Here is an 18738-nt window from a genome sequence, read left to right as displayed (position 1 = left end):
TTTAGTAACTCATTCTTTGTAGTGTGAACATCTCTAACTTGATTAATAATCAATTCAGAATCACCAAAAACTTGCAAACAACTCATACCTCTCTTTATGGCCCCATTTTAATCCATGCACAAGTTCTCCATATTCAACAACTTTATTAGTACAATTAAATATAAATTTAGTCAAAGATGCATAATACCTTTCATTTACTGGTGAAATCAGCATACAACCTCCTCTTATACCTATTTTGTTGTGTGACCCATCAAAACATCATTTTCAAACAACATTATCTTATTGTTCTAAACTTAAATATGCACCTTTGATGACATTTGGAATGAAATCAATAGTTTCATGAATAACATAATCGTGTGAACTTGGTTTCTCAACCTGATCCTCTATAATTTCAACATTTTAAGTAGCCCATGCATCCAATAATATATCAAAAACATTTTCTATCTGTGTTTGTAACTCATGAATGATAATAATTTCCTTTTGATTAAACAAAACAACTGTTGTTTCATTTTCAATGTTAACAATATGTTGTTCAATGCAATTCTTTTCAATAGGTTCAGATGGAATAGTGACCTTAATATTATACCTAGTGTGGAAAAGCATATGGGACCAATTTGTAGATAAATATCCTCTTATTTTGGTAGTAAAATCTCATGATAAGCATATAAAAAAATAGGGAGGCAAGTCAATAATATAGTTATCCATAAGCACTAAAAATATAGGACAAGAGTGCAAGGATAAATCTAGGTTTCTTATAATGCCAATAGTCTTAATCGTTATCCCATCTAATTGAACTACCCCTTTCTTAAGTGGTTTGTATTTGAGGCCGAGTTGATCCACAATTTTCTTTGGAATAATTGAGCTACTAACACCTAAATATATCATGCAAATATGAATAAGGTTCTTTCCTATTATAAAAGTAACATAAAAAAATGGTAGTTTAACTAGCTTGGATGGTTGTTGGGTTATATTGGCATTTGCATGCATTAGGACTTTAGGGGTTTGCTATGCCAAAGAATCATCAGACAAGGTGAGAGACTGTAATGCTTCCTATAGCATATCTTTTTGACCTAGGAGTGCTAAAACATCCAACATCAAAATAAGAAAAGAAGTCATTTTTAAATGTTCAACTATATTAATTTTTTTTGTACTAACCTTAGGCTAGTGTTTTGGAACATCAAGCTCCTTTGTTGGTTGTGATGGTTGTATTTTCACCTTTTGAGCTTGTACTTGTTGTCTAGCTTGTCCTTTAGGCACATATTACATCTTTTGTGCATTTGAAGGTCCTAATTGAATACTTACAACTTTGACTTGCTATTATTTGCCTCCATCATCTTATTTTTGTGGCTTAATGATAGGTTGTTGTACCTTATCAATCTAATGTTGATCATCTGCAACCTTGGTTTTTGACCTAGTACTTTCTGCTACATGTATCCAAACTTGGTTCAGATCAAATTTTTTTGCTATAATAGCCTCATCCTCATTAAAATTCATTAAATTAGCACTAGGGTTACCTTGTTGTATTTGATCATCTTGAACTTCTCCTTGAACAACTAATGTTTATCCCTTGAGAACATCTTGATTTCTTGCTTCAAGTGCATGTGGATGACTGGGCTACAAGTATTGCACCACTCCTCATCTTGTGCTTAGTTTTTTTGAAGAAAAACCACTAGCTCTTTAGAAGTAATAGAAGTTTTATAATTGTAAGGTTGACTAGCTCTTTGACCATAATTTCTTTGTTGTCCTTGAACTTTCCTTGATTGGTCTAAACTTGAAGGTTGATTTGATTTCCTGTTCTATTGATAAAGAAATTGGGCCTATTGTATTGGCCTTGTTGCCTCTTTAGGTTTATTATTTCATCACCATAAATTTTTAGATTTTGCATCATACTATCACTTTTTTTCATTCAACTCCTAAAATTTCTCTTTTATACCTCTAATAGGAGTCATTGCAGTGTGTTCCTCTGCTACAACTTGAATATTAAATATTGGTAATGCTAGAAAAGATGGAAAAAAAACTTGTTGTATTTCTACAAAATAAGGCATTGGTGGCCTAGGAGGTAACTTACCATCTTGAATCAAGTTATTTTAAGCTCTAAAAGCTATATCAAATACACCAAGAAAAGTATATCCTGCCATGGATTATATCATAACTAAAATATCATTGTTAAAATCCTTTAAATAAAATAAAAGTGCATCATCATTAGAAGATTTAAAAGATGTTGGAATTTTGTCCCAAGTTCACTAAAAACTAAAATCATAAATCATAAATCATAAATCATAAATCTGCTCATTAGGATTCCTTTTAAAAGTATTCATCTACTCAACTAATGAAAGATTATCTAATTCTTCCTCAAACTTATTGACAAATATGGTTCCCAACTCATCCCATGTGGCAATAGAATTTATTGCTAAACCTTAGAACCCAATTAATGCTTTACCTTTGAAAAAAGCTACCAACAACTTTAATGCTACATCCTCATGAGTAACTTGATGTAATCTATTGGAATTACAAGGGCAAAGAGGGGGGTGAATTAGAAGTTTAAACTTGGACCCATAAAACTTCCACCATTCATTCATCATATGCATTCAATATGTAAACTGAAATAGCATATAAAGCATATGCATCTAAATCATGTAAATATGTAAGAAATCACACAAATAACACTAGATATGATTACCCAAAAAACCTCCAAGTGAGAAGGTAAAACTGGGGTGGGGACGACACCCACAAATCTTCAGTACTGCAGTAATAAAGTGTATACAATGAAGGTTACCATGACTTGACCATGAATCATGGTCTACCCTATGAAAGGTCTACCCTATTAAAGGCTTACACAAACTGTTAGGTCTCACCTTGTTAGAGGATTTCAACACTCTATTAGAAGTGTGCCTAGTTAGAGGACTTCAACTTACAACTAAGTAAGCACCCTATTAAAGGATTTCATACAACCCATTAGGACTACTCTGTTAAGAGATTTAACTAAAATCACCTATCAAAATGTCTCAACATAGATCCTATAATTGGCACTTTCTTTCCTAATAAAAAAATCACCTCTACACAATGTCTAATTGATCCTTCATGATTAGATGTCTCAATGTTGTGTCCTTTCTTCTATCCTCTATTCTTCACTAATTGATTCTACAATTCACTTTCAATTCTAAGTCACCTTGAATGCTCTACAAACTATCTTGTTCACTTCTCCAATTTGATTATTCACCCATTATTATTGTTTAGGTCTTCATCCCCCTTAAGAAGACTTTGGTGGCTTAGGGTTAGGTATGAATCTACAATTGAGATTCATCCATTTTTCTACTTAAACCTTCCCTTTTTTTGATTGGCTGCATGCAATTTAATAGGGAATCCAATAATAGATTTGTCCTTATCTTCAAAAGATCATAATCCATCCTTAATTTAGCTAAGAAATGGTTTACATTAATTTTTGTGCCATTATAAACAAATATGTCAAAATTGTGTCACTTGGCATATGAAGTCTTTGATGCTCGACATGCACTATTCTATATACTATGACTTGACACATGCATTACTTGACATCCACTGTTTATTCAGCTCTTGAATCACTCGGCATGGTCTATCTGCTAAGCACCTGAGTGACTCAACACTTATTGGAGGTTGGCATGGTCTATCTTCTCGGCACTTGAGTGACTCGACACATGAGTGACTCAAAACTCATTGGAGCTTGACATGGTCTAATATTTACATGTTGTGCTCAACATGTATTTCTAGTTTGATATGAACTGAGTAAATAGCTTAAGTATGTTAACACTCACTTGTCAAAACCAATCTAAGATCAACAATCTCCCCCTTTGACATGAGTGTCAAAAAAACTTGAATATATATAATCAACCTTAATCCTCTCAAGAATAACATATCCATGACTTGACTTATATACAAAAATTTAAAATTTCAAAGTTTTTGCACTAACTTGTATACCTCAAAATTTTATAACTCCCCTTGAGTTAATGTGTTTGATTTGTATCCAAAATCTATGCTCCATTTGACTTCAATGCACTATATCTAATACTCTTTCATTTTATATGCTCTGTCTTAGCTGATATCTGTATTTGTGTGCTACTTTCTCTCCAGAAATATATATCACCCCCATTATATAATTTTGCTACTATGCTTCCCCTTTGTATATCACCTCTCTTTTATTCATATTCCATCATATCATTTTTCTCATATTATATCTTTTCCTTTCTTTTATTCTCCCTCTTTATTATATTCTCCCTTATATCTTTAAAATCACCCCCTTTATTATATCTCCCCCTTTTTGATACTTATGTCAAATGGGTTATACATCTATGGTGTGTTTTTCCAAAAAGGATTTGTGGACATCCATTATTATCCTTAGAGCTACATCACAGTTGTCACATGCAACATCCAATGACTTAATTTGTATTGCAAGCTCAACAACAAGGTGCATAGATCATCTAGAGTAGAAAGATTGGGGTCTTTTTTTAGTAAAGTCTCAGCATACCCTAGCTCCTTATGCATTATCTCCATATGATGGTTAAGGGTAGCCTAAATTCTTGTCAGTTTGGCTCTAATATTAGCCTCATTTGTTGTTAACATAGCTAACTAACTCTATGCTTGAAACAATTTTCTAAAATGATTCTCACTCTAAGCTGGAGTTGATGGTAGTCTTACACCTGATGTAGACATTTGACTTTCCAGAATCAAAATATGACTTTGAGTCTCTTGGGTAAAGAGTATAGGATTGCACAATTTTGTGTATAGTGAGAATATATTCTCAAGTACCTTCTTCACATCCTCAACCTTTTTTGCCAATGAAACTTGTTGTAGTGCTATCTCACTAAATATTTTCTCATTTACCTTTCCTTGAAACTTCTTCTCAGACCATTCTAAAAGTTTTGCATTTGTATCAAGGTCTTCATTTGTGACCTTTTCCACTATATTAGCCAATTGTTTTATAACTGGCTTGGTCTCTTCAAGAGTAGGTAGACTAAATGCATCTAAAAAGATGTGCTTGATATCTTGGAGTGCTTTCTTCTGCTTGTATTCTCTCCTAAGCATTCCTTGATGCTTTTTCTTCTCTAAGGCTTGTTGCAAAATGCCTATTTGTTCCAATGTCATGGTGTCATAGTCATATTTTGGAATCACAATTTCTTCATCAAGGATTATGTCTCCATAATGGATTACCTTTTCTACCTTTGATGAGCTGGGGCTTGGCATTAAAATCTGCAATGCAATGACTTCTATGCCTTGCTTTTGAAGAGTTTGTGTAGAAGGAGTGCTAGATACTGGTAAGGCTACCAGTGCTTGAATGGCTTCTTGTTCCTTCACCTTAGATGTTAACTTATGATCTTTAGGCTTGCCCTAATCTATCACTATGACTTAAATATCACCTTGTTCTTGTGTTGTAGGTATAGATGAATCTATTTGTCCTATTTCTTGTTGTCCTATAATATCATTCTCTTATGCTTTCTTCTCTGCAATAGTATCAATTTTAACACTTGTATCAACCTTGGTAGATGTATCTATTATTGTTTGAACTTAAGGTTTTACATTAGTAATTGAAGGGATGACAAAAGGTGGTTCTTATGGATTCACCTTTTCCCTTGTGACCTTAGTTATTTCCTTTTGCAATTCTTCTACACTGACCAAAATTAGATTTTTATAGAGTTTAGATTGGAGTGTAGATTGGTTTAGAATATTCTTCAAGTCTTCTAAAGTAAGTGGATTGATGTTCTAAGTTGATGCATTAGAAACATCCTTAACAATTATGGTTTCATTGGTCTTGGTTGTGTCATGGGGAGGATTAATACTTGGCAATTGTGTGTCCTACACACTCTATTCATCTTGCTGTTATTCAGTTGTTGCCTTGTCATCATTTTGATTTTCTATCTCTTCCCCAACTGTATTATCTTCCTTATCATCTTCCTTGTCATCATTTTTTTCATCATCCTTATCATCATCTTTATCATCAATTTTACCCTCTAAAGGGTCAACTACTCCTTATTTCACAGTGGTCAACCCATAGATAAGTTTCCATATTTGAGTTGATTTCTTAACCACATCCTCAATATTATTTTGAAGAATGCTAAAGGCTCTATATTTAGGTGTAAACCTAACTGCATATCTCTTGATAACCTTACCAATCTATCCCCTTGTTAGCTATGGCATCACTTGAGATAATGTTGTTTCCCTTATTTCTTTTTCCAAATTCAAACAATAATGCCATTTTTTCTTAGCAATATCATATAAACCTTTTGGTATTGAGTTGACAAATTCTAGTGGAGTGTTCTTAAACTTTGACATCATAACATATAATGCCTTTTCCACTTGATTTTTCTCTTCATTTCCAAGTTTATCAAAATCAATATGTTTCAAACTAAATAAATCTGCATTATTCTTCACATTTTCACACAAGTTCTCAAGATCAAATAGAGGATTGTGACTTACCACTTTAAATTGGTTAAATTCATCTGATTCTATCCTTTCTTCATCAGAATTTGGTTGTGTCACATATTTTTTCCTTTATCTTTTCTACTCTTGGCCTCTTTGCTCAGTCTTCTTGGTCTTTTCTTTTCCCTTTTGAGTGGTTGCACAAGTGCTAGCTCTGGTGGTAGGTGTGGTAGGCTTGGCTTGGCTAGGTTTGATAATCTTCTATGCCTTTGCCACTAGTTGTGCCGTAGCATTCCTCTTCTTTGGCTCAACATGAGTAGGTTCTTCCTTGGCTTCTTTTCCCTCAACACCTTCAATTTTCTCCTCTTCCTTGTCTTCTCCTATGCCTTGGGTCAATGCAAGAAGTGCTTGAGTTTTTTTTTCTTCTTCCTCTTCATCCTCTTCTTCTTCTTCCTCTTCCTCTTTTGCACCTTCTTCAAAGTTGGCTTTTAATTTCTTCACTATCTTATCTTTCTTCTTAATGGATGATGAAGTTTTAAACTCCATGGTAATCTTTGACTTTACCATCTCATAGTTGCCAAATATCTTTGCACTTTTATCTATTTCCCCTCCTAGTAGTGCAGTGATGGTTGTTGAGGCTACATCAACATTAATTTCATACCCAAGTAGCCTTAGCCATATTACCCTTGGTATGGCAGCTTGAACAAAAGTGTAGTTAGCATCGATAAGAAAACATATGTCATTATAGTGTTGTTCAACCAAAGAAACTGGTATCCTCATTCTTTCCTTCATTGATTTCTTAAAATCTTCAAAGTAACTTGTCATAAAGGTTTCAAAATTTTCTCCCATCTTCTCAATGTACTCATTGATCTGCACTGCAATTGATCGATTTGTTTTCCATCCTATAGTACCAAAAGAAGAAAATATATTCTATACATAAAATAATATACAAACTAGTAATGAACCAAATTTTCACTATGCACTCTTGGTTTTTCTTATGTCTCCAAGGTTCTCCATTAGTTATTGTAATTGTAGCTCTACTAGATCATATGTATGATCTTTCTTGACAACTTTGTAACCAACATCCATAGCTATGTAGGGTACACTATTCAATCTACTAGATTGATAGAACTTATGTGAGATTACCCTTATAGAAAAGTTCAATAATAGATCAGCAACAATATCTATTGTCTTGCCTCTCTTATTCTATTTTGCACCAGTGTTCTTCTCAATCACTTCCTTGGAATCACTTCTGAGTGCCTTTGGCCGATCTAGGGTTGGGTAACTAGTAACCTATGAATTATTCTTTTGTTAATTTTGATCGGTTCTTCCTCTAGCCACAAGTAACCATCGTGAATTATGCTTAGAACAATTTGGAAAATCTAGGGCTCATGTTAAACCCTTTTTCTAAATGATTTTGAATTCTTCCTTTGAGACACCATTTTCACACAATTTTTTATATGCATCTCTTATCTCCATGTCTCCTATACTTCCTATCTTACAATTGTAGGACTTCCTCACATCTTGCACCATAATTACGTTTGGTGGAATCATTGACAATGTGCCAAAAGGATCTTGTTTATAGGTGATGTCAAGAATGGCTTTAAATATGGGTTGCTTAACTTCATTACTGACAAGTTGAACATTCAAAACCTCTTTCCCTTCAACATTTTTTGATCTAGATGCCATTTTGTCAAACTAGAGTTTATGCAAAAGTAAACTACATAGTTCAACTTGTGTTAAATACCTTGGAAATCTATCAATTTGGTGATGAATCTCTACATCTTTTGTAATCACTCTTGACAAATTTGAGGTCACTATTGGCTCTTCTCACTCTTTCTCAATTTCAAAATGATGAAGAAATGAGCTCAAATTGATCATATACCCTTCGAAAACCTTTCATTTAATGCTGAGTGCTTACACATCTGTAAGCTTGGCAATAACCATTTTCAGGTTCACCCAACATCCATTAGATGTTTCCATCACTCGATAGCTACTATGATTTTGGCATCAACTAGATATTCTGGTAGCTCAACATCAACTAACATTCCACTCAACATTTATAGAACACTTTTCATACTCGGCAACAACACAAAAAATTTAAAGATTTAACTTGAATCTTCAACAACGTCTTGCATCTTTATTCATGCTAATGTAGTTCTTTTAGTACTATCTCCTTTGGAACTGATGTATGATATAACACTTGAATATCAGTCCCACATACTTCTTGTTTCCCTAATTTGATGAGGTGTGATCACCTAACACATTGGGTGAAGTGATCCCTTTTACATTTGATGTGTTGCAAGCATCTTTCTTTTTCCATGTCTTGTTCATCTCATCTCTGATGTGTTCAACATCTACCTTCCCTTTGCCTTTATCAAATTCACAACTTGGTGCCTTTGACCTAGTTGGACAATGTTTGCTGATGTGACTAGTCTTCAAATAGTTAAAACATGTAGTTTGACTCAACCACTTTTTGTAGTTACAATTGAAGTGTGTCCTAATACAATTCTTAGGAACATGTCCATATTCATAACAATAATGATAGCTATATCTTGTATTATAATCCCAATTGTAGGATTTCCCGTTGCTTCTTACCTTTGTTGGCTTGTTTGATGACCACATAGATTTGGATATGCATTCAAAGGCTCTTTGTCCATACTTCTGATAATTGTAGCAATATCCTTCAAACATTTGTTTATGCATGGTCCTAGTTCTGCATTCATGTGCCTGATGACCTTGTTGTAGTTATGACAATGAGTCATGTTCTTAGGCTTAACATTCTGGTTTGTATTATTTCTCCTACACACATTAGCAGTATATCCTTTCTTACCACAATCATGACAAGTAGGTTTGGAGTTCTTACCTTTGATGTTCCCTTCTTCAATAACTTGGGATGATTCTCCTTCTTTAGTGCTTGTGTAGCCCAGTCCTAATGTATCATTGTCGAATCTAGGGAATTTTAGTAATTGATCAAAGTATTTGATGGCTTCATTTGGCATATTAAAACTTTTAGCAAATTCATTTTCTATTTTTAGGTCACTCTACAATTTTTCATTTTTCCACTTCAATGTAGTTATCTCAATGTCCTTGACATTTAGTTCATAGTTGGCATTCATCATTTGACTTAGAGTATCCAATTGTATGTTGGAGATCTTGGTTAACTTCGTTGACTTCTCTTCCAATCTATTTGCTAGAACTCTTTCGTCTTCATCAATCATGGCTTTTTCTTCCATGGCTTTCTTCTTCTATTCAGTCACCTCACATAGTAGTATAGCTTGTGATTCTTGCTCTAGCTTGAGATTTCTAATTTCCTTAGCTTGGATTATGTTCTTTGCCATTAGATCTACAACTAATGCATCAAATTCATTAGGGTCACCATCTGCAAATAGCTTGGTAGTATCTATCTCTTTGTATAGTGTGTCATTCTCTGCAATAGAAATCTCTTTCCTTCTCTTCAAGGATTTCTTTCATTCCTCTTGCCTCATTCAGTTGATGTAGTATGAGATGTATTTTGTAGTGCCTGCCCTCATTCACATCTTTTCTGGACATTGTTGTTGTTATTATCAGACTACGATAGACTAGTTTTATGGTTGATGGATTAGTGGTATTTTTTTGACACTATCAGACATTATGTTATGGACTCAATTGGTATATGATGAGATCATTCAGACTTTACATTTCATGCATACATGATGATCATTACATTGCTTTCAGTTATTGTTGATGATTAGTTAGATGGTTTATTATCTCATGTGTTTTATTATGGATACTTACCCCATACTTGCATGTGTATGGTGTGTGTTTTTTCTTATTGTATGGCACTTTTGATATGGTTAAGGAAGGGAGTCGTAGTCACCTGCTTAGTCGAGATCTACACGATGCACCACTTCCTGCCATTGTCTAGTTAGCTTAGCATTATATATATTGTATGCACATGCATGATTTTTCTATAGGTTGCAGGTACTAGGTATCGACTTCCCTGCATTGCCAGGATGAGTGTACCCTATTATACTATCTCAATGATAAGAGAAGGGAGATAAATTCTCAAGTCCAAATTCCAAACCCTTAAGCCAATTGTCCTAGTGAGGTAGGACAAGTATTTGGATATTTTACCCACCAAATGTGTTGGATGACATAATTCATGATTTTTAACCCTTTAGACTGATTTTGTGTGAATTTTCTCTATGATGGGTTTTCATGTTTTATTTTAGAGGTCTATGGTGAATTTTCTATTAATTAAGTCTTAATAAATAGATTTAATTAATAAATTAATTATTTGAGAAAATTAATATAAAATATCATGATCTTTGATATATTTGATTATAATTAATTAAATGAGAATTAATTGAGGAAAAAGGATTAAATAAAAAAAATTAGAAATTAAAATTAATAATAATAATAAAGTAATAAATAAATAATAATAATAAAAGTTATAAAAATTAAAATGAAAGTTATAAATATTTAAATAAAAATTATATAAAAAGGGAATTGGAGTTATAAGCTTGCATAAGAGTTAACACACTTTTCTATTTCTCTTATGTCAACAACACGGAGGTTAGTGCATCAATTAAGCACATGGTATCTACAACCCTATGACTCATCTAGAAGGTTGGAAAAGACCCATGCTTAGTTGGTGACACCTTCTAAGTATTTCTAGAGGCATTCTAGATGTTTCCTAAGAGCTCTTTATATTCAAGCATTCCTAGAAGCTTAGATATAGCATTTGGAGTGCAATTGGAGCATTGGAGGATTTGAGAACTCTGAAGAAGGGAGCTTGCTCTGTGGGTTTTCTAAGGAAGAGCGAATTAGCATCAGAATCAAAGTAGATTCTTGTGATTTTACTTATGCTATTTCCGCATCTTGCATTCCCTGTCTTCTTCGTGTCTTCCATATGTCTTCTGAGGAATTTCCTATTTTTATTGTATGCATTCTCAATATGGGCAGTTTAATTCATTTGAGAATTTTATATGCATAGATCTAAAAAGAACACGGGGCTAGGGTTTAGATTGACAGTCAAACCCATTAGTTTAATTATTGGAAGAAGTTTGAGATCAAGACTTATAGGAAAAATTTTGAGAACTAAAATTTATATATATAAATACAATTATATATATATATATATATATATGTCTATATGTTGTGATATTTGATTTAACTCTCTCTCTCTCTCTCTCTCTATATATATATATATATATATATATATATATATCATTAAAAAGTCGAATGACACATAATTCGCAGCAAGAAAATGACGCATCACGATTGGAGGGATGCGTTTTAATAAAACACAATATAATTATAAATTTGAATGGGTGGGGGGACGTGTTTTCCCACTCCTGTCGGCGGTATTGCTAAAGTAGACTGTGGTACCGCAGAGTACCTGCGATCTGCAGTGTACCTGCGATCGCAGTGTACCCTGCGATCTGCGGGTCATATATATATATATATATATATCTGTGTGTGTGTGTGTTGACGGTTATAAACTCGCCGTGTGTTTTCAAATGTTTATTAATTCAATTTTTATATAATTCGTTTATAAGTTAATAATTATATATATATATATGTATTTATATATATATATATGTATATATATAAAAGTATATGTATGTATATACATTATTAATAATAAATAATTGATATATTAATAGATTTTTGGAATTTAAAGAGTAATTTTGTAATAACAAGTTATTTTATTATGTTGAGTAATATAGGTTCAATATAATCTTTTAATTTGGAAAGATGAATATGAAAAGAATATAAAATATTATCAAAACATGTATATAAAAGACATTTAGAACATTTAAAAAATTGAGTCTAATGGTTTTTGGTGAGAAACTTTTATCTACCAATACAAAAACATGGGTTAGGTTAAATGTGAAATTTTGCCACTTGATATTTAAATTGGAAAATGTAAACTGAGACTTTTGCATTTAAATTCAAGTTTGTAAACTTAGCAAAACCAAAACATGTGTTTGCATTGTTTATTCTTTATGCTATTGTTTTGGGTTTTGGGTTGACTAGTGTTGACCAGTTATAGGACATCTACCAGAGGCTTGGGAGTTATGTGATTGTGATGTCATGATGATGTTTTAATCTCGATCTTTATAAACCCAACCATGGTTATGTGATGGAATGATCTATGTATTGTTTGTAATTACTGATTGTTATAGTTGAGATTCTTATATATGAGACACTTGACTTAACCATTTTTGGTCATCGATCAGTTATCCTTGGCTATTTTTTAGTCACCATGATGGGACTGTAATGTGGATATATTCTTGATGATGTCATGTTGTGACATTTTTGACTCAACCATTTTTGGAGTCTTCAATCAGTATGATTGAGATATATTTTGGTTATTGAGAACCATTGGATACTTTTATTATCAGAGATACTTTAGTTGCCAATAGAGAGCTGTAGTGTTCATGATTTTCTACGGATGTTTGCTCATGGAGATTTGATGCTTTTATGCATATTTGATGATTTTATTATGGATTATCTTTTGTGATTTTGAGATTTATGATTCCATGAGCTTAGGGTAGGATATCTGCATGTAGTGTCAGGAAGTGGCTTGCAATGGGGGCCGGGGCCCTAAGAGGCTTCCAGGGTAACTCATTGTAACTTGGATTAATAATTCATAACATTCACACCTAATACTAACTGAAGGAACCTAAAAAGATAAGAGTTTTGGTACTTGCCCATGCCTTGAGTGCTTGTACAAGCTAGGATGGGAGTAGTGAGAATGCATGGTTGTGACCTTGCATTTCGTAGTATGCCTCATCAGTATGAGAGGATACTAGTGGCCATATGAGATCAATATGGACCTGTGGAGTTTAGCTAACTGCCAGGGTAACTTGTACATGATAAATGCGATGACACTTTCCCACTTGCATAGTAGGTTCCTACATGTCATTGTGTGCCTCTGGGATTAGATGTCGGATTTTGTGCCTGGAACCTTTGAGTTAGTATACTTTTAGGATTCCTGAACTTGTAGAGATTTATGGTATGTGTTCTGGATAGCCTATTTAGGACTTGAGATTATCTCCTCAACATAGTGGGAGTGGACCACTTAGGTACCACAAGGTCGGGTGGTAGTGTATTTTCTACTCTTATCATTTGAGATTCATTGAGACATCATGGATGATGCATCCTTCATGATGGTGGATATGTATCCTTTTATTGATGATTAGCATATGTTAGATGATGTTATCTTATGCTTTTATTTGCATGTTAGATCACTTTCTACATATGATGTTGTATATGTTAGGAGTGACATTCCTACTATGTTAATACTGATGATCTCTTCGGTGATTTGGAATGTTACACACAGAGGGATGGCTAGGATCCATGATGGTCTAATGATCCTATTAACGGTTGGCAGGAACCGTGCACTTGGTTTATTATGTTTGATCTTTATGATGGATGCATATGTTTTCTATGATGATGTATCATGTTTATCATGTGATTATTGTTACTTTGATGTGTCATGGATTAGAATAGGATGATGTACCTTATTCTACATATGTATATTCTTTTGAGCTTGTCATACCCTGTGACATGTACAGTGGATGATTGAGCATTTGGAAATATAATGTATAAACATTGGACTTACCATTATTATTTCACGTGGATGTTGTACTAGATGGATTCATTAATGTTAGTTGATTTAGATGTAATTCAACGTTAAGGGATTTTAAAGAATGTAACCAGTTGTGTATGTTATGTTTACTTTCAGATGGACATTGCTATTGCTTCTATTATGATGCATAAGTTATATGTGGTATTTATTTTCATGACAAAAAAAAAATGCTACTAAACTTAGTGAAATTCTAGGTTAATTCTTTGGATCCCTTGGTGGGGCATTACATTTGGTATCAGAGCCCAAGTTTCTACATTGGGAGCTCTGGGTATTTTGGAACAACTAGAACTTTGAAATATTAAGTGTATCTCTTCAACTTGAAACTAGGTAAACTGAAACTAAACCTAAAACTGTTACTTGTATATTTTTCATACTTCAAAACTTAGTTTTCAAAACTAGAAATTTTACCTAAACCTAAACATAGAACTAAACTTAGTGCCTTGTACTGTTGTAGGATGGTATCTGGGACTAGTTCTTCTGTTAGAGGCCGTGGTAGAGGCCATGGTCATGGCAGAGCTATCAGTGTCCATAAGTCTGCCCATGAGAGATCAACTCATGTAGAGAGCAGTGAAGAGCACTCTAGTAGGCAGTAGGAAGAGAGCCGTAGAGAGGACCAAGCTAAGTCTGAAGAGGTTGGTTTGAGACAGATGATGCAGACTATTCTAGAACATCTACCTCCTATTCAAGAACATCCCAAAGTGCTCAGAAAAAACAAGAGCATAGACCCAGATCTAGAAGTCTTCGGAAGGATCGTCAGAGGTCCATTGTGTCCACTCAGATGAAGGATCTTTCAAGATCCAAGGTTAAGCCTTTCAATGGGCAAGGTTCTGGTAATGTGGCGGAACAGTGGCTTATTTCACTCGACAGGATTTTTTCCATGCAAGAGTTTGACAGCAATGTTAAGGCAAGATTTGCGATCACTAATTTAGAGAATTTTGGGGCCACTTGGTGGACGATTGAGGAGAAGAATTTGGGAATCGATATGAGCAGTGTCACGTGGGAACTATTCCTAGAGAGTTTTCGTGAATGATTCCTACCAGAGGAATGGAAACAACAAAGGGCTAATGAATTTCATAATCTTAGATAGTACACTTTGTTAGTGATAGAGTATGAGCATAAGTTTTATGAGCTCATGTCTTTTTTAGGGTTTAGTGAAAATTCAGCTCAGTTGACACAACATTTTATTAGGGGTTTGAATAACCGTATAATTGGGGATGTCAAGGTATTTGAGCCAAAAACTCTCAAGGATGTAGTACATCAAGCTATCCTTGTTGAGAAAAGTGTCAACCTTGGTCAAGGTGGTTTTGTAGGAGCGCCAGCAACATCTGGATCTAAAGGAAACTACAATTTTAATGGTAACAAGAAGTTTTCTTTCTCTAAGGGGAAGCAGTATCAACAAAAATCTCAGCAGACACAACAACAGAAGGGATCAAATTCTCAGGTTCAAGGTGGTGGTAAAGGTTCTAACACCAAGAACAACCACAATGCTCAATGCAATAAACAAAATTAGTCCAATCAGCCAGCTCAGAGTAGCCAGTCTTTTGTTAGCAGGAATAGTCATTAGCAATCAAATGTACCACCTATGGGTAGAGGATCTGGCAGAAATACAAATTTTTTTTCATGTGGTTAGATTGGACATTATGCAGCTCAGCGTCCATAGCAAGCACCTCAATTTTTTGGACCTAGGCCTACAGTTTCAGAGCCTATAGTTGGTGATGCAGGTAGAGCTCATAGAGTTTTTGCAGCAGTTGATCAGCGTCAGGCAAATCATTAGGGAATAGTGGTTGAGACCATAGGTGCTATTAGAGGTATATCTCTTTCAGTATTGTTTGATTTAGGAGCTACAGATTCATTTATTTCACCATCTATAGTTTCTAAGTGTAATCTAGATGTGGTGAAGCAAGATCATGGTTGGCAAGTGGAACTAGCCTCAGGCATTAAGGTCTCCACAGATTCTATAGTTCATAAGTGTGGGCTTAGCTTAGGAAGCTTTGATACTGTAGTGGATCTTTGAGTCATACCCCTTGGTTCCTATGATGTGGTTTTAGGCATGGACTAGCTTGGATCTCATAGAGCTAGTATAGATTGCAAGAAGAAGATTATTTTCTGCCAAGATGACCAAGGGAATGATGTGATGATAGTTGGGATACCGAGGCCTATATCTCTGCGGATGATTTCTGCTATGCAAATGAAGCGGATTTTCTGTAAGGGATGTCAAATATTTTCTATTATGGTAAATGATCTTGATGAGAAAAATCCTATGAGGAAGACTTTAGATCACCCAATTTTACAGGAGTACGTAGATGTCTTTCCAAGTGAGGTTCCAGGCATGCCTCCAAAGAGGGACATTGACTTTAGTATTGATCTGATTCTTGGAGCAGAGTCTATCTCTAAAGCTCCTTATCACATGACTACACAAGAATTGGGTGAGCTACATCTTTAGTTAGAGGAAATTCTGGCCAAAGGGAGCATTCAACTTGGTGTATCACCATGGGGAGCTCCAATGCTCTTTGTGAAGAAGAAAGATAGTTCTTTGTGCCTTTGTATCGACTACAAACAATTGAATAAGGTGACTATTAAGAATAGGTATCCTCTGCCTAGGATTGATGACTTATTCGATTAGATCAAGGGAGCTACAATTTTCTCCAAGATTGACCTTAAGTTAGGATACCACCAACTTTGCATTAAGGAAGCCGATATTCACAAGACCACTTTTCAAATTCGCTATGGGAATTATGAGTTCATAGTGGTACCTTTTGGGTTGACTAATGCTCCATCGATTTTCATGAGTTTGATGAATGGTGTGTTTCAATATTATCTAGATAGGTTTGTACTTGTGTTTCTTGATGACATATTGATATATTCTAAGACTCAAAAGGAGCATGAGGAACACCTGCGGTTAGTATTGTTGTGTTTGAGAGACAATCAACTTTATGCCAATGCAGCTAAGTGTGAATTCTTCAAATCAAAGATTCAGTATTTAGGGCATGTCATTTTAGGTGATAGTATTTTAGTGCATTCTGCAAAGATTCAGGCGATAATAGATTGGCCTACACTGACTAATGTGTTAGAGATTCATAGTTTCATGGGCCTAGCTGATTATTATTGTAGATTTGTCTAGAACTTCTCTAGGATAGCAGATCCTATCACTTCTCTTTAGAGGAAAGGAAAGAATTTCATGTGGATGGAGAAATGTGAGAAAACTTTCTAGAAGCTCAAGGAGCTTTTGACTAGTGCACTGATTTTAGCTGTACCTGATCCAGAGGGTGATTTCATGGCATGTACAGATGCCTCTCTTGAAGGGATTGGGACAGTGTTGATGTAGAATGGATGAGTGATTGCATATGAATCACGCAAGCTAAAGGATCATGAGTTAAATTATCCTACGCATGATCTTGAGTTAGCAGTAGTAGTTCATGCTTTGACAAGATGGAGAAATTTCTTGTTGGGGCATAGATTTGAGCTACATAGCGATCATCGTAGTCTTCAGTACATTTTTACTCAGCCTAATTTGAATGCTCGCCTGAGGTGATGGATGGAGTTTCTATGCGAGTATAATTTTGAGGTTAAGTACATTTAGGGTAAGGAGAATGTGGTGGCAGATGCTTTGAGTTGCAGGAGACATGTGGTATCATTGATGACTCTTACTGTGGATTTGAGGAGTTAGAGTCTTTAGGCACTTCCTACAGATTCTTGGTATTAGGAAGTGTGCAGAGAGATTGATTTAGGAAGACCTTTGGAAGGTAGGTTTTCAGGTTATGTTCGAGAATCAGATGGTCTTTTAAGGCATTTGGGAAGGATTTATGTGCCATTTTTGGATGAGCTTCGCACCTTGATTCTAGCAGAAGCCCATCGTACACCTTACTCAGCACATCTAGGTGTCAAGAAGATGCATGCTGATTTGAGACGTTTGTTCTTTTGGTCTAGGATGAAGCAAGACATTGCTGATTTTGTGGACTAGGTGCCTTGAGTGTTAGAGAGTTAAGGCAAAACATCAGCACCCAGCTGGACTTTTGTAGCCAAATCTCATTCCTTCTTGGAAGTGGGATATCATCTCCATGGATTTTATAGTAGGATTACCTATGACAGTTTGACGTCATGATGCTATCATGGTCACCGTTGATCAGTTGACTAGGGTGGCGGATTTCTCACCGATTAGGTCTTCCTACACAGCAGCTTCTGTAGCCAATGTCTTCATGCATGACATTGTGAGATTACATGGTATTCCTAGAAAGATCATTTCTGACAGGGATCCTGTATTCACATCTGCATTCTGGACATCATTGCAGCATGAGCTTGGAGCGCAATTAAACTTCAGTTCAGCATATCATCCAGAGACTGATGGTCAGATAGAGAGGGTGAATCAGTTTTTGGAGGATATGTTACAAATGTATGTGATGGATAGGCAAACACATTGGGAGGACTATCTCTACCTAGTGGAGTTTGCTTACAACAATGAGTATCATAGTTCTATTGGCATGGCACCATTTCAGGCATTATATGGACATCCTCATCATACACCCTTGAGTTGGGATAGTCTTGAGGATCGCATCCTATTGGGTCCTGAGATGCTTCGTGATATGGAGCAATAGGTAGTGCGTATCTGTGAGCACTTGACTATGGCACAGGATAGGCATAAGAAGTATGCTGATGCTCATAGGAGTGATAAGCAGTTTGTTGTGGGTGATAAGGTTTTCTTGAGAGTG

The sequence above is a fragment of the Cupressus sempervirens genome, chromosome 8 (genome assembly GCF_028749045.1).
Source record: "Cupressus sempervirens isolate cs-2001-9-10 chromosome 8, ASM2874904v1, whole genome shotgun sequence".
NCBI classification, from domain to species: Eukaryota; Viridiplantae; Streptophyta; class Pinopsida; order Cupressales; family Cupressaceae; genus Cupressus; species Cupressus sempervirens.
This window is presented reverse-complemented; position numbering follows the sequence as displayed.